Source organism: Bombina bombina, chromosome 1, assembly GCF_027579735.1.
Source record: "Bombina bombina isolate aBomBom1 chromosome 1, aBomBom1.pri, whole genome shotgun sequence".
In the NCBI taxonomy this organism is placed as follows: domain Eukaryota; kingdom Metazoa; phylum Chordata; class Amphibia; order Anura; family Bombinatoridae; genus Bombina; species Bombina bombina.
The window spans coordinates 10,991,724-11,011,378 of NC_069499.1; the positions used below are offsets into that span (position 1 = coordinate 10,991,724).

The 19,655-nt window shown below is 46.5% G+C and overlaps 1 protein-coding gene across 1 annotated transcript in view; it reads left to right on the forward strand.

Annotated features, from left to right (window-relative positions):
* Positions 1-19,655, forward strand: part of NEK9 (NIMA related kinase 9) — a 347,379-nt gene that overhangs the window by 109,064 nt on the left and 218,660 nt on the right. The window lies entirely within an intron of this gene.

Consider the following 19,655-nt stretch of genomic DNA (forward strand, 5'->3'; position numbering starts at 1 on the left):
ATTACCTCTACTGATAACTGTTTCAGTACTGGCTTGGCTATCTGCTATATGTGGATGGGTGTCTTTCGGTAAGTATGTTTTCATTACTTAAGACAGGTTTATATATATTTCCTTTTGCAGACTTTCAGTTTAAAAATTGCGAGAACATATTTAGGAAGTTATTTTCTTCTATAAGATAAGACGAGTCCACGGATTCATCCTTTACTTGTGGGATATTATCCTCCTGCTAACAGGAAGTGGCAAAGAGCACCACAGCAGAGCTGTCTATATAGCTCCTCCCTTGACTCCACTCCCCAGTCATTCTCTTTGCCTACTCTAAGTAATAGGAAGGGTAAAGTGAAAGAGGTGATAAAATGTTAGTTTCTTCTGTTATGTGTGATCAGTCCACGGGTCATCATTACTTCTGGGATATAACTCCTCCCCAACAGGAAATGCAAGAGGATTCACCCAGCAGAGCTGCATATAGCTCCTCCCCTCTACGTCACACCCAGTCATTCTCTTGCACCCAACAACTAGATAGGATGTGTGAGAGGACTATGGTGATTATACTTAGTTTTTATAACTTCAATCAAAAGTTTGTTATTTTACAATAGCACCGGAGCGTGTTATTACCTCTCTGGCAGAGTTTGAAGAAGTGTTACGGTTACCCTTAGTCTCGCTGAGAGATGGACCGCTTAGTAGCCTGGATTCCTATTGCTGAAGAGGGGAGAAACTGCTTTCCATAGTATTCTATATGAGTCTCGCAAATGTAGAATAATCCCCCTTAGCTGTAGTACAGCTAGGATACCCTTCTGCCCACAAAAACGAGTCAACGCTGCGATTGAGGGACAACCAAGAACTGAGGACTGGGATGCCCAGCCTGCTTTTTATTTAGGTTACATGCACACAGGGCACTCCCAGGGGGGGAAGCATAAAATCCCCCATCACACATTTAGACAAAGCCCTTGGACAGGCCACCGCAGATAACAAGTACACACAAGAAAACAATTGAGTCCTTCTTATCACCTAGCAGTGAATGCTTATCACAAACTTAATTACAGTACACAATATGCTAGGAAACCTGCCTCAGAAAATAGTTTTCTCAAAACTGAACAGAGTTAACCCTTTATGAAATGATACTTGTTACAGTTTTCTTGGAGCCCTTCTTAGGCGCTGGCTTGGCTGGTTCAGGCATTGCTGCTGGGAAATAAGTTTCTTCACAACAAAATAACTAATGCTTCTGTAACAGTGCTCCCTTTCTGTGGAACACTCTGGCAGACACGGTCTGACCCCTTTTCGGGGCAGACTAAGGCTGTCCAGACCGCTGGTTATGCGGGGCTGAGGTCGGTTTGTCTGGACAACCCGTCGGCGTTGCCATTCTGTTTCCCAGGTCTGTAAGTAATGGTGAAATTGAAGGGTTGCAACGATAAACTCCAACGTAATAGCCTGCCATTATCTCCAGAGACCCGGTTCAGCCACACCAACGGGTTATGGTCGGTGACCAGAGTGAACTCCTGCCCATATAAATAGGGAGTCAATTTCTTTAATGCCCACACCAAAGCCAAACACTCCTTTTCGACCGCTGCATAGCTGACTTCGCGGGGCAGGAGCTTCCGGCTGATGTAGGCAACTGGATGCTCCCCTCCATCTTCGCCTACTTGGCTGAGGACGGCTCCCAGCCCGAACATGGAAGCATCTGTGTGGACGATAAAACGTTTGTTAAGGGCTGGAGCCGCCAAGACAGGAGCGTTAATTAGAGCATTTTTGAGAGCCTGGAAAGCCGTTTCACAGTGGGGAGACCACAGGACCTGTCGAGGTAAGTTCTTCTTGGTCAAGTCAGTCAGGGGTTTGGCAAGTGTGCTGTAGTCTGGTACGAACCGTCTATAGTACCCTGCCGTGCCCAGGAAGGCTAGGACCTGAGTCTTAGTGATGGGGGTGGGCCAATTGGCGACAGCTTCTATCTTGGCCGGCTCTGGTCGCTGCTTTCCACACCCCACCCGGTGACCCAGGTACTGTACCTCGGCCATCCCAAAGTGGCATTTTTCTGGCTTCAGAGTCAGGCCAGCAGCCCGGATCTGATCCAGAACCATTCCTATGTGAGCTAAGTGGTCCTCCCATGACTCACTGTGGATCGCTATGTCGTCCAGGTAGGCGCAAGCAAAACTCTGGAAGCCATCCAGGAGCCTATCCACCAAGCGCTGGAATGTAGCTGGGGCATTCTTCATCCCAAACGGCATTACCCTAAACTGATATAAGCCGAATGGGGTGACGAATGCCGACTTGGGGATAGCCTCCGGGGCCAGGGGAATCTGCCAGTAACCTTTGCAGAGGTCAATAGTGGTCAGGTAATTTCCCCTGGCTATACGATCGAGTAGCTCGTCTACCCTGGGCATAGGGTAAGCGTCCGTCACGGTCTTTTCATTGAGCCTCCGATAGTCTACGCAGAACCGGGTGGTCCCATCTTTCTTGGGCACCAAGACAACTGGGGAGGCCCAGGGACTATCGGAGGGCTCAATTACCCCGAGTTGGAGCATCTCATCGATCTCCTTCTTCATTCCTATCCTAACTGCTTCGGGGATTCGGTACGGAGCCTGGCGCAAGGGAGCTTGTCCCGGAGTATCTACCTGGTGGGTGGTTAAAGTAGTGTACCCTGGCTTCGGGGAGAAGGTGAGGTGTTTGGACTGTAGGAGTTGGTTGAGCTGCTCCCTTTCAGTGGGGCTAAGTCGGTCTCCTATCTGAACCTGAGCCACTATACCTGTGGGGAGACTCTTTTCTAATAGGTCTGGAATGGGTAGACTGTCGGGGCCTTCCTGAGGGGAACAACATACGGCCGTCACGTTCTCTGGTCGCTCAAAATATTCCTTGAGCATGTTTACATGGAATGTCTTTCTAAGATTGTTGTCGTGGCAGCTAGCTATCACATAAGTGGTGTCTCCCCTTTTCTCTACGATCTGGTAGGGGCCCTGCCAGGACGCCTGCAATTTGTCTGTCTTCACCGGCTTAAGTACTAACACCTTTTGTCCTATGGTAAAGATTCTCTTTCGGGCCCCCCGATCGTACCATACTTTCTGTCTTCTCTGGGCCGACTGGAGATTAGCCCGCACGGATTTGGCTAATTGCTCCATTCGGTCCCTGAGTTCCAGCACGTATGGCACAATGGGGACACCGTCAGTCTCCATCTCTCCCTCCCAGTGCTCCCGGATCAGGTTTAGGGGTCCCCGTACCTTTCTTCCGTAGAGCAACTCGAAGGGAGAGAACCCTGTCGTTTCCTGGGGCACCTCCCGATAAGCAAAAAGGAGGTGCGGCAGGAAGCGTTCCCAGTCTCGGTATTCCTGAGTGAACGTCTTGAGCATTTGCTTGAGGGTCCCATTGAACCTCTCACACAGCCCGTTCGTCTGGGGGTGGTATGGGGAGCTCAGGAGGGACTTAATTTTGCAAACCTGCCAGAGTTGTTGGGTCAATTCAGCCGTAAATTGGGTGCCTCGGTCGGATAGGATTTCTTTTGGAAATCCTACCCGGGAGAACACCTGTACTAGTGCATTCGCTACCGTATCCGCTTGTATGTTGGATAGGGCGACAGCCTCTGGGTACCTGGTAGCGTAGTCCACTACGGTAAGAATGTAGCGCTTACCGGAGGGACTAGGGGTAGCCAGTGGTCCCACTAGGTCAATAGCAACCCGGCTGAAGGGTTCCTCTACAATGGGCATATTTACTAGATGGGCTTTAGGGTGATCGCCTCGCCTTCCTACTCGTTGACACACATCGCAGGTGTTACAGTAAGTTCTAACGTCGGCGTGTACCCCTGGCCAAAAGAACGTGTGAGTAATGCGGTGTAGGGTACGGGTTACAGCTAGGTGGCCTGCTAAGGGGATGTCATGGCCTATCTTGAGGATTTCTTGACGGTATTTGTGGGGCACTACCAGCTGTCGCCTACGCTGTCCCCTTTTCTCTGTCCAGCGGTATAGTTTCCCTTTTTCCCATAAGAATGTTTCATTATCTGCCCCGCCCCCTCCGGTCTCTGCTCGTTCCCGGTACTTTTGTAAGGTCGGGTCAGTCTTAGACTCTGTCTCGAAAGCATCTGGGGTGTCCCAGGGTATGGGGCCTAACATGTCAGGCAATGTCGGGGTAGGTCTTACCTGTGTCTCCCGCACTGGTGAGAGTTCTCGCTCCGTCCGGGCTTGGGCCCGTGTAGTCACTGGGTCCGCCTCGTTGTTGCATACTGGAGCATAGGCAGAAGTCATGGGGCCCAAATCATTGCCCAGTAGTACTTCGGCAGGTAAATTATCCATTATGCCCACGTTCACAGCCCCCTTTCCCGCTCCCCAATCAAGATGCACTTTAGCTGTTGGAATTTTGTACACATCCCCCCCCGCCACTCTAACGGCCACAGTCTGTCCAGATCGCTTGTGCTCCGGCACCAAATGACTCTGTACCAGCGTGATAGTAGCCCCTGTGTCTCTCAATCCCTCGGTAGATCGCCCCTCGAGCCATACCTTCTGCCGATGGTGCTGGCGGTTATCTGAGGCAGCATATACAGGGTCCGCCTCGTGAAGCGGCCCCAAATATTCCTCCATAGGGGCCTCTTGGTTAACACAGAGGGTCCGGGCCGGACGATATGCCCCAGAGGGGTAATTGTAATTCCTGGGTGTCTGGTGCGTATTAAGGGGGCAGCTAGCCATGAAATGCCCTGGTTGCTTGCATCGGTGGCAAGTCGGTCTGGGACGCTCAGAGCTGTTATTGGGTGGTCCTGAGTGTCGGGCGGGCCCTGCGGGCACCGGGGCTCGGAATTCAGCACGAGGGGGTGCACGGTAAACCTCTCTGGGTTCGTGAAGATGGGAGTCATAATGTTCATCGGCCAATTTGGCTGCTTCTTCTAAGGTAGAAGGTCGCCTGTCTCGCAGCCATTCCTTCCCTTGCTGTTCCATGCCATTATAAAAATGTTCTAAGAGAAACAATTGTAAAATTTCCTCACCAGTCACCGCTTTACTTCCGCTCATCCAGTGATTTGCCGCTCTCCGCATTCGGTGCGCCCATTCCATATGGGTATCGTTAGGCTTCTTTTTCGTGCCCCGAAACTGTCGGCGATACGCGTCCGGAGTTACTGCGTACCGTCGCAACAGTGTCTCCTTAACTAGCTCATACTGTGTCACTTCCTCAGCACCCAGAGTACGAAAGGCTTCCAGGGCTCGCCCGGATAGTTTCCCAGACAATATCGTGGGCCACTCCCTGTTGGGAATCTGGTGCAGGGCACATTGCCTTTCGAAGTCCGCCAAATATTCATCAATCCCTGTCTCGCTCTCTAGGAAGGGTCGAAATGCCGCATAGGGTATCTTGGGCCTCCCAGCATTTTCGACAGGGATGATTACCTGCGGGGCTTCAGCATTGCGGTGTGCGTTCGCTAGGTTGAGTTCGTGGGCTCGAGTCTCTCGTATATCCTTGTCCGCTTCCGCCATCAACTGCTGTACCAATTCCATGGAGGGGTTCGGCCCGTACAGTGAGAGCCTCTCCCGAACAATCCTGGTTTTTTCGTCACTAATCGTGGTCGGTGTTTCCGCCATTGTGAAGCTCTGATCCAGTTCGGTCAATTCTGCGATCAGCTCTCTCCTCGGCCGGTTGCTGGCGTACCCCCCTCTGCTTTCAAGTAAATCCTTTAGGGTTGTACGCTTCAATTTTTCGTAAGCGCTCTCCATCCGTTCTGTACCTCTCCTAGGAAATCCAGGAAAAATCCCACCGCTGCCGCCAAATGTTACGGTTACCCTTAGTCTCGCTGAGAGATGGACCGCTTAGTAGCCTGGATTCCTATTGCTGAAGAGGGGAGAAACTGCTTTCCATAGTATTCTATATGAGTCTCGCAAATGTAGAATAATCCCCCTTAGCTGTAGTACAGCTAGGATACCCTTCTGCCCACAAAAACGAGTCAACGCTGCGATTGAGGGACAACCAAGAACTGAGGACTGGGATGCCCAGCCTGCTTTTTATTTAGGTTACATGCACACAGGGCACTCCCAGGGGGGGAAGCATAAAATCCCCCATCACACATTTAGACAAAGCCCTTGGACAGGCCACCGCAGATAACAAGTACACACAAGAAAACAATTGAGTCCTTCTTATCACCTAGCAGTGAATGCTTATCACAAACTTAATTACAGTACACAATATGCTAGGAAACCTGCCTCAGAAAATAGTTTTCTCAAAACTGAACAGAGTTAACCCTTTATGAAATGATACTTGTTACAGTTTTCTTGGAGCCCTTCTTAGGCGCTGGCTTGGCTGGTTCAGGCATTGCTGCTGGGAAATAAGTTTCTTCACAACAAAATAACTAATGCTTCTGTAACAAGAAGAATCTACCAGAGTTTTTATTATGATTTTAACCGGAGTAGTTAAGATCATATTGCTGTTTCTCGGCCATCTGAGGGAGGTAAAAGCTTCAGATCAGGGGACAGCGGGCAGTTGAATCTGCATTGAGGTATGTAGCAGTTTTTATTTTCTGAATGGAATTGATGAGAAAATCCTGCCATACCGTTATAATGACATGTATGTATACTCTACACTTCAGTATTCTGGGGATGGTATTTCACCGGAATTACTCTGTAAAAGTACATTAAACCTTTTATTAGGTATTTTCATGTTAAACGTTTTTGCTGGAATGTAGAATCGTTTGCATTTCTGAGGTACTGAGTGAATAAATATTTGGGCATTATTTTTCCACTTGGCAGTTGCTTGTTTTAATTATGACAGTTTCGTTTCTCTCTCACTGCTGTGTGTGAGGGGGAGGGGCCGTTTTTGGCGCTCTTTGCTACGCATCAAAAATTTCCAGTCAGTTACTCTTGTATTTTCTGCATGATCCGGTTCATCTCTAACAGAACTTAGGGGTCTTCAAACTTCTTTGAAGGGAGGTAGATTCTCTCAGCAGAGCTGTGAGACTTATATAGTGACTGTGATTTAAAATGTTGCTCTGTAATTTTTGTTTAAAATTTAATTAGTGTTACTTTACTAATGGGAACAAACCTTTGCTAAAAGTTGTGTTGTTTTTAAAGATTGATGCTATAACTGTTTTTTCAGTTCATTATTTCAACTGTCATTTAATCGTTTAGTGCTTCTTGAGGCACAGTACGTTTTTGTTAAATAAGATTGTAACCAAGTTGCATGTTTATTGCTAGTGTGTTTAAACATGTCTGATTCAGAGGAAGATACCTGTGTCATTTGTTCCAATGCCAAGGTGGAGCCCAATAGAAATTTATGTACTAACTGTATTGATGCTACTTTAAATAAAAGCCAATCTGTACAAATTGAACAAATTTCACCAAACAGCGAGGGGAGAGTTATGCCGACTAACTCGCCTCACGTGTCAGTACCTGCATCTCCCGCCCGGGAGGTGCGTGATTTTATGGCGCCTAGTACATCTGGGCAGCCATTACAGATAACATTACAAGATATGGCTACTGTTATGACTGAAGTTTTGGCTAAATTACCAGAACTAAGAGGCAAGCGTGATCACTCTGGGGTGAGAACAGAGTGCGCTGATAATTCTAGGGCCATGTCTGATACTGCGTCACAGCTTGCAGAGCATGAGGACGGAGAGCTTCATTCTGTAGGTGACGGTTCTGATCCAAGCAGATTGGATTCAGATATTTCAAATTTTAAATTTAAATTGGAAAACCTCCGTGTATTACTAGGGGAGGTCTTAGCGGCTCTTAATGATTGTAACACTGTTGCAATACCAGAGAAATTGTGTAGGTTGGATAAATACTTTGCGGTACCGGCGAGTACTGACGTTTTTCCTATACCTAAGAGATTAACTGAAATTGTTACTAAGGAGTGGGATAGACCCGGTGTGCCGTTCTCACCCCCTCCAATATTTAGAAAGATGTTTCCAATAGACGCCACCACACGGGACTTATGGCAAACGGTCCCTAAGGTGGAGGGAGCAGTTTCTACTTTAGCTAAGCGCACCACTATCCCGGTGGAGGATAGCTGTGCTTTTTCGGATCCTATGGATAAAAAATTAGAGGGTTACCTTAAGAAAATGTTTGTTCAACAAGGTTTTATATTGCAACCCCTTGCATGCATCGCGCCGATTACGGCTGCGGCAGCATTTTGGATTGAGTCTCTGGAAGAGAACCTTAGTTCAGCTACGCTGGACGACATTACGGACAGACTTAGAGTCCTTAAACTAGCTAATTCATTCATTTCGGAGGCCGTAGTACATTTAACCAAACTTACGGCTAAGAACTCAGGATTCGCCATTCAGGCACGTAGGGCGCTGTGGCTAAAATCCTGGTCAGCTGATGTAACTTCTAAGTCCAAATTACTTAATATACCTTTCAAGGGGCAAACTTTATTTGGGCCCGGTTTGAAAGAAATTATCGCTGACATTACAGGAGGTAAGGGTCACGCTCTACCTCAAGACAAAGCCAAAGCTAAGGCTAGACAGTCTAATTTTCGTCCCTTTCGGAATTTCAAAGCAGGAGCAGCATCAACTTCCACTGCACCAAAACAGGAAGGAGCTGTTGCTCGTTACAGACAAGGCTGGAAACCTAACCAGTCCTGGAATAAGGGCAAGCAGGCCAGAAAACCTGCTGCTGCCCCTAAGACAGCATGAACCGAGGGCCCCCGATCCGGGACCGGATCTAGTGGGGGGCAGACTCTCTCTCTTCGCCCAGGCTTGGGCAAGAGATGTCCAGGATCCCTGGGCGCTAGAGATCATATCTCAGGGATACCTTCTAGACTTCAAATTCTCTCCCCCAAGAGGGAGATTTCATCTGTCAAGGTTGTCAACAAACCAAATAAAGAAAGACGCGTTTCTACGCTGTGTACAAGATCTATTATTAATGGGAGTGATCCATCCGGTTCCGCGGTCGGAACAAGGACAAGGGTTTTACTCAAACCTGTTTGTGGTTCCCAAAAAAGAGGGAACTTTCAGGCCAATCTTGGATTTAAAGATCCTAAACAAATTCCTAAGAGTTCCATCGTTCAAAATGGAAACTATTCGGACAATCTTACCCATGATCCAAAAGGGTCAGTACATGACCACAGTGGATTTAAAGGATGCTTACCTTCACATACCGATTCACAAGGATCATTACCGGTATCTAAGGTTTGCCTTCTTAGACAGGCATTACCAGTTTGTAGCTCTTCCATTCGGACTGGCTACGGCTCCAAGAATCTTCACAAAGGTTCTGGGTGCCCTTCTGTCGGTACTAAGACCGCGGGGAATTTCGGTAGCTCCATACCTAGACGACATTCTGATACAAGCTTCAAGCTTTCAAACTGCCAAGTCTCATACAGAGTTAGTTCTGGCATTTCTAAGGTCGCATGGATGGAAAGTGAACGAAAAGAAGAGTTCTCTTTCTTCTGTTATGTGTGATCAGTCCACGGGTCATCATTACTTCTGGGATATTATCTGCTCCCCTACAGGAAGTGCAAGAGGATTCACCCAGCAGAGTTGCTATATAGCACCTCCCCTCTACGTCACCTCCAGTCATTCTCTTGCACCCAAAGACTAGATAGGAGGTGTGAGAGGACTATGGTGATTATACTTAGTTTTTAGAACTTCAATCAAAAGTTTATTTTACAATAGCACCGGAGCGTGTTATTACCTCTCTGGCAGAGTTTGAAGAAGAATCTACCAGAGTTTTTCTTATGATTTTAACCGGAGTAGTTAAGATCATATTGCTGTTTCTCGGCCATCTGAGGGAGGTAAAAACTTCAGATCAGGGGACAGCGGGCAGTTGAATCTGCATTGAGGTATGTAGCAGTTTTTATTTTCTGAATGGAATTGATGAAAAAATCCTGCCATACCGTTATAATGAACATGTATGTATACTCTACACTTTAGTATTCTGGGGATGGTATTTCACCGGAATTACTCTGTAAAAGTACATTAAACCTTTTAATAGGTATTTTTCATGTTAAACGTTTTTGCTGGAATGTAGAATCGTTTGCATTAATGAGGTACTGAGTGAATAAATATTTGGGCATTATTTTTCCACTTGGCAGTTTGCTTGTTTTAATTATGACAGTTTCGTTTCTCTCTCACTGCTGTGTGTGAGAGGGAGGGGCCGTTTTTGGCGCTCTTTGCTACGCATCAAAAATTTCCAGTCAGTTACTCTTGTATTTTCTGCATGATCCGGTTCATCTCTAACAGAACTCAGGGGTCTTCAAACTTCTTTGAAGGGAGGTAGATTCTCTCAGCAGAGCTGTGAGACTTATATAGTGACTGTGATTTAAAACGTTGCTCTGTAGTTTTTTATGTTTAAAATTTAATTAGTGTTATTTTACTAATGGGAACAAACCTTTGCTAAAAGTTGTGTTGTTTTTAAAGAGTGATGCTATAACTGTTTTTCAGTTCATTATTTCAACTGTCATTTAATCGTTTAGTGCTTCTTGAGGCACAGTACGTTTTTGTTAAATAAGATTGTAACCGAGTTGCATGTTTATTGCTAGTGTGTTAAACATGTCTGATTCAGAGGAAGATACCTGTGTCATTTGTTCCAATGCCAAGGTGGAGCCCAATAGAAATTTATGTACTAACTGTATTGATGCTACTTTAAATAAAAGCCAATCTGTACAAATTGAACAAATTTCACCAAACAGCGAGGGGGGAGTTATGCCGACTAACTCGCCTCACGTGTCAGTACCTGCATCTCCCGCCCGGGAGGTGCGTGATATTATGGCGCCTAGTACATCTGGGCAGCCATTACAGATAACATTACAAGATATGGCTACTGTTATGACTGAAGTTTTGGCTAAATTACCAGAACTAAGAGGCAAGCGTGATCACTCTGGGGTGAGAACAGAGTGCGCTGATAATTCTAGGGCCATGTCTGATACTGCGTCACAGCTTGCAGAGCATGAGGACGGAGAGCTTCATTCTGTAGGTGACGGTTCTGATCCAAGCAGATTGGATTCAGATATTTCAAATTTTAAATTTAAATTGGAAAACCTCCGTGTATTACTAGGGGAGGTCTTAGCGGCTCTTAACGATTGTAACACTGTTGCAATACCAGAGAAAATGTGTAGGTTGGATAAATACTTTGCGGTACCGGCGAGTACTGACGTTTTTCCTATACCTAAGAGATTAACTGAAATTGTTACTAAGGAGTGGGATAGACCCGGTGTGCCGTTCTCACCCCCTCCAATATTTAGAAAGATGTTTCCAATAGACGCCACCACACGGGACTTATGGCAAACGGTCCCTAAGGTGGAGGGAGCAGTTTCTACTTTAGCTAAGCGTACCACTATCCCGGTGGAGGATAGCTGTGCTTTTTCAGATCCTATGGATAAAAAATTAGAGGGTTACCTTAAGAAAATGTTTGTTCAACAAGGTTTTATATTGCAACCCCTTGCATGCATCGCGCCGATTACGGCTGCGGCAGCATTTTGGATTGAGTCTCTGGAAGAGAACCTTAGTTCAGCTACGCTGGACGACATTACGGACAGGCTTAGAGTCCTTAAACTAGCTAATTCATTCATTTCGGAGGCCGTAGTACATTTAACCAAACTTACGGCTAAGAATTCAGGATTCGCCATTCAGGCACGTAGGGCGCTGTGGCTAAAATCCTGGTCGGCTGATGTAACTTCTAAGTCCAAATTACTTAATATACCTTTCAAGGGGCAAACTTTATTTGGGGCCCGGTTTGAAAGAAATTATTGCTGACATTACAGGAGGTAAGGGCCACGCTCTACCTCAAGACAAAGCCAAAGCTAAGGCTAGACAGTCTAATTTTCGTCCCTTTCGGAATTTCAAAACAGGAACAGCATCAACTTCCACTGCACCAAAACAGGAAGGAGCTGTTGCTCGTTACAGACAAGGCTGGAAACCTAACCAGTCCTGGAATAAGGGCAAGCAGGCCAGGAAACCTGCTGCTGCCCCTAAGACAGCATGAACCGAGGGCCCCCGATCCGGGACCGGATCTAGTGGGGGGCAGACTCTCTCTCTTCGCCCAGGCTTGGGCAAGAGATGTCCAGGATCCCTGGGCGCTAGAGATCATATCTCAGGGATACCTTCTAGACTTCAAATTCTCTCCCCCAAGAGGGAGATTTCATCTGTCAAGGTTGTCAACAAACCAAATAAAGAAAGACGCGTTTCTACGCTGTGTACAAGATCTATTATTAATGGGAGTGATCCATCCGGTTCCGCGGTCGGAACAAGGACAAGGGTTTTACTCAAACCTGTTTGTGGTCCCCAAAAAAGAGGGAACTTTCAGGCCAATCTTGGATTTAAAGATCCTAAACAAATTCCTAAGAGTTCCATCGTTCAAAATGGAAACTATTCGGACAATCTTACCCATGATCCAAGAGGGTCAGTACATGACCACAGTGGATTTAAAGGATGCTTACCTTCACATACCGATTCACAAAGATCATTACCGGTATCTAAGGTTTGCCTTCTTAAACAGGCATTACCAGTTTGTAGCCCTTCCATTCGGATTGGCTACGGCTCCAAGAATCTTCACAAAGGTTCTGGGTGCCCTTCTGGCGGTACTAAGACCGCGAGGAATTTCGGTAGCTCCGTACCTGGACGACATTCTGATACAAGCTTCAAGCTTTCAAACTGCCAAGTCTCATACAGAGTTAGTTCTGGCATTTCTAAGGTCGCATGGATGGAAAGTGAACGAAAAGAAGAGTTCTCTCTTTCCTCTCACAAGAGTTCCATTCTTGGGGACTCTTATAGATTCTGTAGAAATGAAGATTTATCTGACAGAAGACAGATTAACAAAGCTTCTAAATGCATGCCGTGTCCTTCATTCCATTCAACTCCCGTCAGTAGCTCAATGCATGGAGGTGATCGGCTTAATGGTAGCAGCAATGGACATAGTACCCTTTGCACGCCTACATCTCAGACCGCTGCAATTGTGCATGCTGAGTCAGTGGAATGGGGATTACTCAGATTTGTCCCCCACTCTGAATCTGGATCAAGAGACCAGAAACTCTCTTCTATGGTGGCTTTCTCGGCCACATCTGTCCAGGGGGATGCCATTCAGCAGGCCGGACTGGACAATTGTAACAACAGACGCCAGCCTACTAGGTTGGGGCGCTGTCTGGAATTCTCTGAAGGCTCAGGGACAATGGAGTCAGGAGGAAAGTCTCCTGCCAATAAACATTCTGGAATTGAGAGCAGTTCTCAATGCCCTTCTAGCTTGGCCCCAGTTAAAAACTCGGGGGTTCATCAGGTTTCAGTCGGACAACATCACGACTGTAGCTTACATCAACCATCAGGGAGGGACAAGAAGCTCCCTAGCAATGATGGAAGTATCAAAGATATTTCGCTGGGCAGAGTCTCACTCTTGCCACCTGTCAGCAATCCACATCCCGGGAGTGGAGAACTGGGAGGCGGATTTCTTGAGTCGCCAGACTTTTCATCCGGGGGAGTGGGAACTTCATCCGGAGGTCTTTGCCCAAATACTTCGACGTTGGGGCAAACCAGATATAGATCTCATGGCGTCTCGCCAGAACGCCAAACTTCCTCGCTACGGATCCAGATCCAGGGATCCGGGAGCGGTTCTGATAGATGCTTTGACAGCACCTTGGAACTTCAGGATGGCTTATGTGTTTCCACCCTTCCCGCTGCTTCCTCGATTGATTGCCAAAATCAAACAGGAGAGAGCATCAGTGATTCTAATAGCGCCTGCATGGCCACGCAGGACTTGGTATGCAGATCTAGTGGACATGTCATCCTGTCCGCCTTGGTCTCTACCTCTAAGACAGGACCTTCTGATACAGGGTCCATTCAAACATCAAAATCTAACTTCTCTGAAGCTGACTGCTTGGAAATTGAACGCTTGATTTTATCAAAACGTGGTTTTTCTGAGTCGGTTATTGATACCCTGATACAGGCTAGGAAGCCTGTTACCAGAAAGATTTACCATAAAATATGGCGTAAATACCTATACTGGTGTGAATCCAAAGATTACTCCTGGAGTAAGGTTAGGATTCCTAGGATATTGTCCTTTCTACAAGAAGGTTTAGAAAAGGGTTTATCGGCTAGCTCATTAAAGGGACAGATCTCAGCTCTGTCCATCTTGTTACACAAGCGTCTGTCAGAAAATCCAGACGTCCAGGCATTTTGTCAGGCTTTAGCTAGGATCAAGCCTGTGTTTAAAACTGTTGCTCCGCCTTGGAGTTTAAACTTAGTTCTTAACGTTTTACAGGGTGTTCCGTTCGAACCCCTTCATTCCATTGATATAAAGTTGTTATCTTGGAAAGTTCTATTTTTAATGGCTATTTCCTCGGCTCGAAGAGTCTCTGAATTATCAGCCTTACATTGTGATTCTCCTTATCTGATCTTTCACTCAGACAAGGTAGTTCTGCGTACTAAACCTGGGTTCTTACCTAAGGTAGTCACTAACAGGAATATCAATCAAGAAATTGTTGTTCCATCCTTGTGTCCAAATCCTTCTTCAAAGAAGGAACGTCTTCTACACAATCTGGATGTAGTTCGTGCCCTCAAGTTCTACTTGCAGGCAACTAAGGATTTTCGACAAACGTCTTCTCTGTTTGTCGTGTACTCTGGTCAGAGGAGAGGTCATAAGGCTTCGGCTACCTCTCTCTCCTTCTGGCTTCGTAGCATAATTCGTTTAGCCTATGAGACTGCTGGACAGCAGCCTCCTGAAAGAATTACAGCTCATTCTACTAGAGCTGTGGCTTCCACTTGGGGCCTTTAAGAATGAGGCCTCTGTTGAACAGATTTGCAAGGCTGCAACTTGGTCTTCGCTTCATACTTTTTCCAAATTTTACAAATTTGACACTTTTGCTTCTTCGGAGGCTATTTTTGGGAGAAAGGTTCTTCAGGCAGTGGTTCCTTCTGTATAATGAGCCTGCCTATCCCTCCCGTCATCCGTGTACTTTTGCTTTGGTATTGGTATCCCAGAAGTAATGATGACCCGTGGACTGATCACACATAACAGAAGAAAACATAATTTATGCTTACCTGATAAATTCCTTTCTTCTGTTGTGTGATCAGTCCACGGCCCGCCCTGTTTTTTAAGGCAGGTAAATATTTTTTAAATTATAATCCAGTCACCACTACACCCTTGGCTTCTCCTTTCTCGTTGGTCTTTGGTCGAATGACTGGAGGTGACGTAGAGGGGAGGAGCTATATAGCAACTCTGCTGGGTGAATCCTCTTGCACTTCCTGTAGGGGAGCAGATAATATCCCAGAAGTAATGATGACCCGTGGACTGATCACACAACAGAAGAAAGGAATTTATCAGGTAAGCATAAATTATGTTTTTTTCCTCTCACAAGAGTTCCATTCTTGGGGACTCTTATAGATTCTGTAGAAATGAAGATTTACCTGACAGAAAACAGGTTAATAAAGCTTCTAAATGTATGCCGTGTCCTCCATTCCATTCAACTCCCGTCAGTAGCTCAATGCATGGAGGTGATCGGCTTAATGGTAGCAGCAATGGACATAGTTCCCTTTGCACGCCTACATCTCAGACCGCTGCAATTGTGCATGCTGAGTCAGTGGAATGGGGATTACGCAGACTTGTCCCCTACTCTGAATCTGGATCAAGAGACCAGAAACTCTCTTCTATGGTGGCTTTCTCGGCCACATCTGTCCAGGGGGATGCCGTTCAGCAGGCCGGACTGGACAATTGTAACAACAGACGCCAGCCTTCTAGGTTGGGGCGCTGTCTGGAATTCTCTGAAGGCTCAGGGACAATGGAATCAGGAGGAAAGTCTCCTGCCAATAAACATTCTGGAATTGAGAGCAGTTCTCCATGCCCTTCTGGCTTGGCCCCAGTTAAAGACTCGGGGGTTCATCAGGTTTCAGTCGGACAACATCACGACTGTAGCTTACATCAACCATCAAGGAGGGACAAGAAGTTCCCTAGCAATGATGGAAGTATCAAAAATAATTCGCTGGGCAGAGTCTCACTCTTGCCACCTGTCAGCAATCCACATCCCGGGAGTGGAGAACTGGGAGGCGGATTTCTTGAGTCGCCAGACTTTTCATCCGGGGGAGTGGGGAACTTCATCCGGAGGTCTTTGCCCAAATACTTCGACGTTGGGGCAAACCAGAGGTAGATCTCATGGCGTCTCGCCAGAACGCCAAACTTCCTCGCTACGGGTCCAGATCCAGGGATCCGGGAGCGGTTCTGATAGATGCTTTGACAGCACCTTGGAACTTCGGGATGGCTTATGTGTTTCCACCCTTCCCACTGCTTCCTCGATTGATTGCCAAAATCAAACAGGAAAGAGCATCAGTGATTCTAATAGCGCCTGCGTGGCCGCGCAGGACTTGGTATGCAGATCTAGTGGACATGTCATCCTGTCCGCCTTGGTCTCTACTTCTAAGACAGGACCTTCTGATACAGGGTCCATTCAAACATCAAAATCTAACTTCTCTGAAGCTGACTGCTTGGAAATTGAACGCTTGATCTTATCAAAACGTGGTTTTTCTGAGTCGGTTATTAACACCCTGATACAGGCTAGGAAACCTGTTACCAGAAGGATTTACCATAAGATATGGCGTAAATACCTATATTGGTGCGAATCCAAAGGTTACTCCTGGAGTAAGGTTAGGATTCCTAGGATACTGTCCTTTCTACAAGAAGGTTTAGAAAAGGGTTTATCGGCTAGCTCATTAAAGGGACAGATTTCAGCTCTGTCCATCTTGTTACACAGGCGTCTGTCAGAAAATCCAGACGTCCAGGCCTTTTGTCAGGCTTTAGCTAGGATCAAGCCTGTGTTTAAAGCTGTTGCTCCACCATGGAGTTTAAACTTAGTTCTTAATGTTTTACAGGGAGTTCCGTTTGAACCCCTTCATTCCATTGATATAAAATTGTTATCTTGGAAAGTTCTGTTTTTAATGGCTATTTCCTCGGCTCGAAGAGTCTCTGAGTTATCAGCCTTACATTGTGATTCTCCTTATCTGATTTTTCACTCAGACAAGGTAGTTCTGCGTACTAAACCTGGGTTCTTACCTAAGGTAGTCACTACCAGGAATATCAATCAAGAGATTGTTGTTCCATCCTTGTGTCCAAATCCTTCTTCAAAGAAGGAACGTCTTCTACACAATCTGGATGTAGTTCGTGCCCTCAAGTTCTACTTGCAGGCAACTAAGGATTTTCGACAAACGTCTTCTCTGTTTGTCGTGTACTCTGGTCAGAGGAGAGGTCATAAGGCTTCGGCTACCTCTCTCTCCTTCTGGCTTCGTAGCATAATTCGTTTAGCTTATGAGACTGCTGGACAGCAGCCTCCTGAAAGAATTACAGCTCATTCTACTAGAGCTGTGGCTTCCACTTGGGCCTTTAAGAATGAGGCCTCTGTTGAACAGATTTGCAAGGCTGCAACTTGGTCTTCGCTTCATACTTTTTCCAAATTTTACAAGTTTGACACTTTTGCTTCTTCGGAGGCTATTTTTGGGAGAAAGGTTCTTCAGGCAGTGGTTCCTTCTATATAATGAGCCTACCTATCCCTCCCGTCATCCGTGTACTTTTGCTTTGGTATTGGTATCCCAGAAGTAATGATGACCCGTGGACTGATCACACATAACAGAAGAAAACATAATTTATGCTTACCTGATAAATTCCTTCTTCTGTTGTGTGATCAGTCCACGGCCCGCCCTGTTTTAAGGCAGGTAAATATTTTTTAAATTATACTCCAGTCACCACTTCACCCTTGGTTTCTCCTTTCTCGTTGATTCTTGGTCGAATGACTGGGTGTGACGTAGAGGGGAGGAGCTATATGCAGCTCTGCTGGGTGAATCCTCTTGCATTTCCTGTTGGGGAGGAGTTATATCCCAGAAGTAATGATGACCCGTGGACTGATCACACAACAGAAGAAAGGAATTTATCAGGTAAGCATAAATTATGTTTTTTATTTTCTTAAAGCAAGAATTTTTTTTTTTTTTTTTTTTTTTTTTTTTTTTTTTGGTTTTATAAAACTTTTATTGAAATATAATTGCGATACAATAAAATGCAGATTCTAGAAACAATTGTACAGTTGGTAGGTGGGTGTCAGTGGCCTCACTCTTTGCAAGAGTCCATGGGGTTTAAAGTCCAAGTAGTCCCTGTATTGGGGCATATTAAGTGAGGGGGATCCAATGACAGCCCTCTTAGTTGTGGTAAGTTCCCAGTTTGTTAAGACTGTAGCGCAATTGGAAGATAAGTGAGTCCGTACGTTTCAGCTGCAACGTACATGGCTGTAAACAGTTATTAACAATTGTAAACAGTTATAAACAAATAACAAATGCCTTTCTGTCCTTTAGTATCGCCTTACCTGCCTATGTAACATAAGAGTAATGTATAGTGAAGGGGGAAAGAGGGAGGGGAAAGGTAAAAAGAGGGGGGAAGGGAGGGGGGGGGGAGAGAGGGAGAGGGGAGAGGAGGGGAGGGGGGAGGGGGGGGGGGGGGGCGGAGGGAGGGGGTTGGTCTGGTCGGAGGCATTGTTCTCTACGGGGTGCCGGGCGGGGTAGAGTGTGACGTCTCTCTCAGGGTATGGGAGAGAGATTCCCAGTAGAACCGGACTTCGTGAAAGAAGGCTAGATTGCCATTCTTGAAGAAGGAATACTCTTCCCCCTCCAAGAGTTCCGAGATGTGGTGGAACCATTCCTGGGTCGTGGGGACAGTTGAGGATTTCCATTTCCGGGAGATGAGTGCCTTCGCACTATTTATAGTAATTTGTAGGAGTTTCCATCTGATCTTGCAGATCTTGCCATATTTGTGGTTCAGGAGGGCAGTGAGGGGTGTTAAGCTAAATGTTGGACCCATGAGCTCTTTAAGGAATCTCTCTACTCTCCTCCAGAAAGGGGAGATCACTGGGCAGTACCACCATATATGGGCCATCGTTCCCACTGCCCCGCACCCCCTCCAGCAAGTGGCGCCTGCTCTTGGGTAAATTTGTTTAATTCTTTCGGGTGTGAGGTACCAACGGAATAGGATCTTATGATTCAGTTCTAAGATTCTAGCTAGGGACGAGGACTTGGAAGTGCTATATAGAATCGCCAGCCATTGCTCTTCAGATATTTCTCTTCCTAGTTCTGCCTGCCAGTGGAGCTTGTATGAGGGGGGTATTGCCATAGGGGTATTGTCCAACATTTTCTTTGCTATAGAAAGGGAGCTGCGGGGCGGGGAGCCTGACAGGCACAGCTTTTCAAATGGGGTCGGTTCTCTAGTTAGACTGTCCTTGTGGGGTGAGATTTTCAGGAGGTGTGTCAGTTGGGCATATTTGAGCCAGGAGGAGAAGCTCCCCCCAGCTATGTCTGTCATTTGTGAGCGCGTTTTTAGAGTGTGGTTAGAGACTAGGTTGGCAAATGGGGTTGTGTTAGACATGCCGCCTGGGCAATGCCTCTCCGCCAATAGGCCTCCCAGGAATTCGGCGTTGTGTGATATTGGTGTCATCGGGGAGATAGGGGAAGAAATACCCTTGTCTTTGGCTCGTATTACGTCCCAGGTCTTGAAAAGGTGGGCATAGAGTTGGGATGTCTTTGCGAGGGGTGGTCGGGCTGAGGGGCTGATCCAAGCTAAAGGGCCCAGGTTAGGTGAGGTTAGAAGGAATGAGTCGATAGATGCCCATGCTTTGCTATTTGTGTTGTCATGCCATTCAAGAACTCTCTGCATCACTATTGCCTTATAATATTGCTGGATCGAGGGTACACCCAATCCACCTGCTCCCAGTGGGGACATAATTACTTTTTTGCTAATGCGTGGTTTAATACTGCCCCA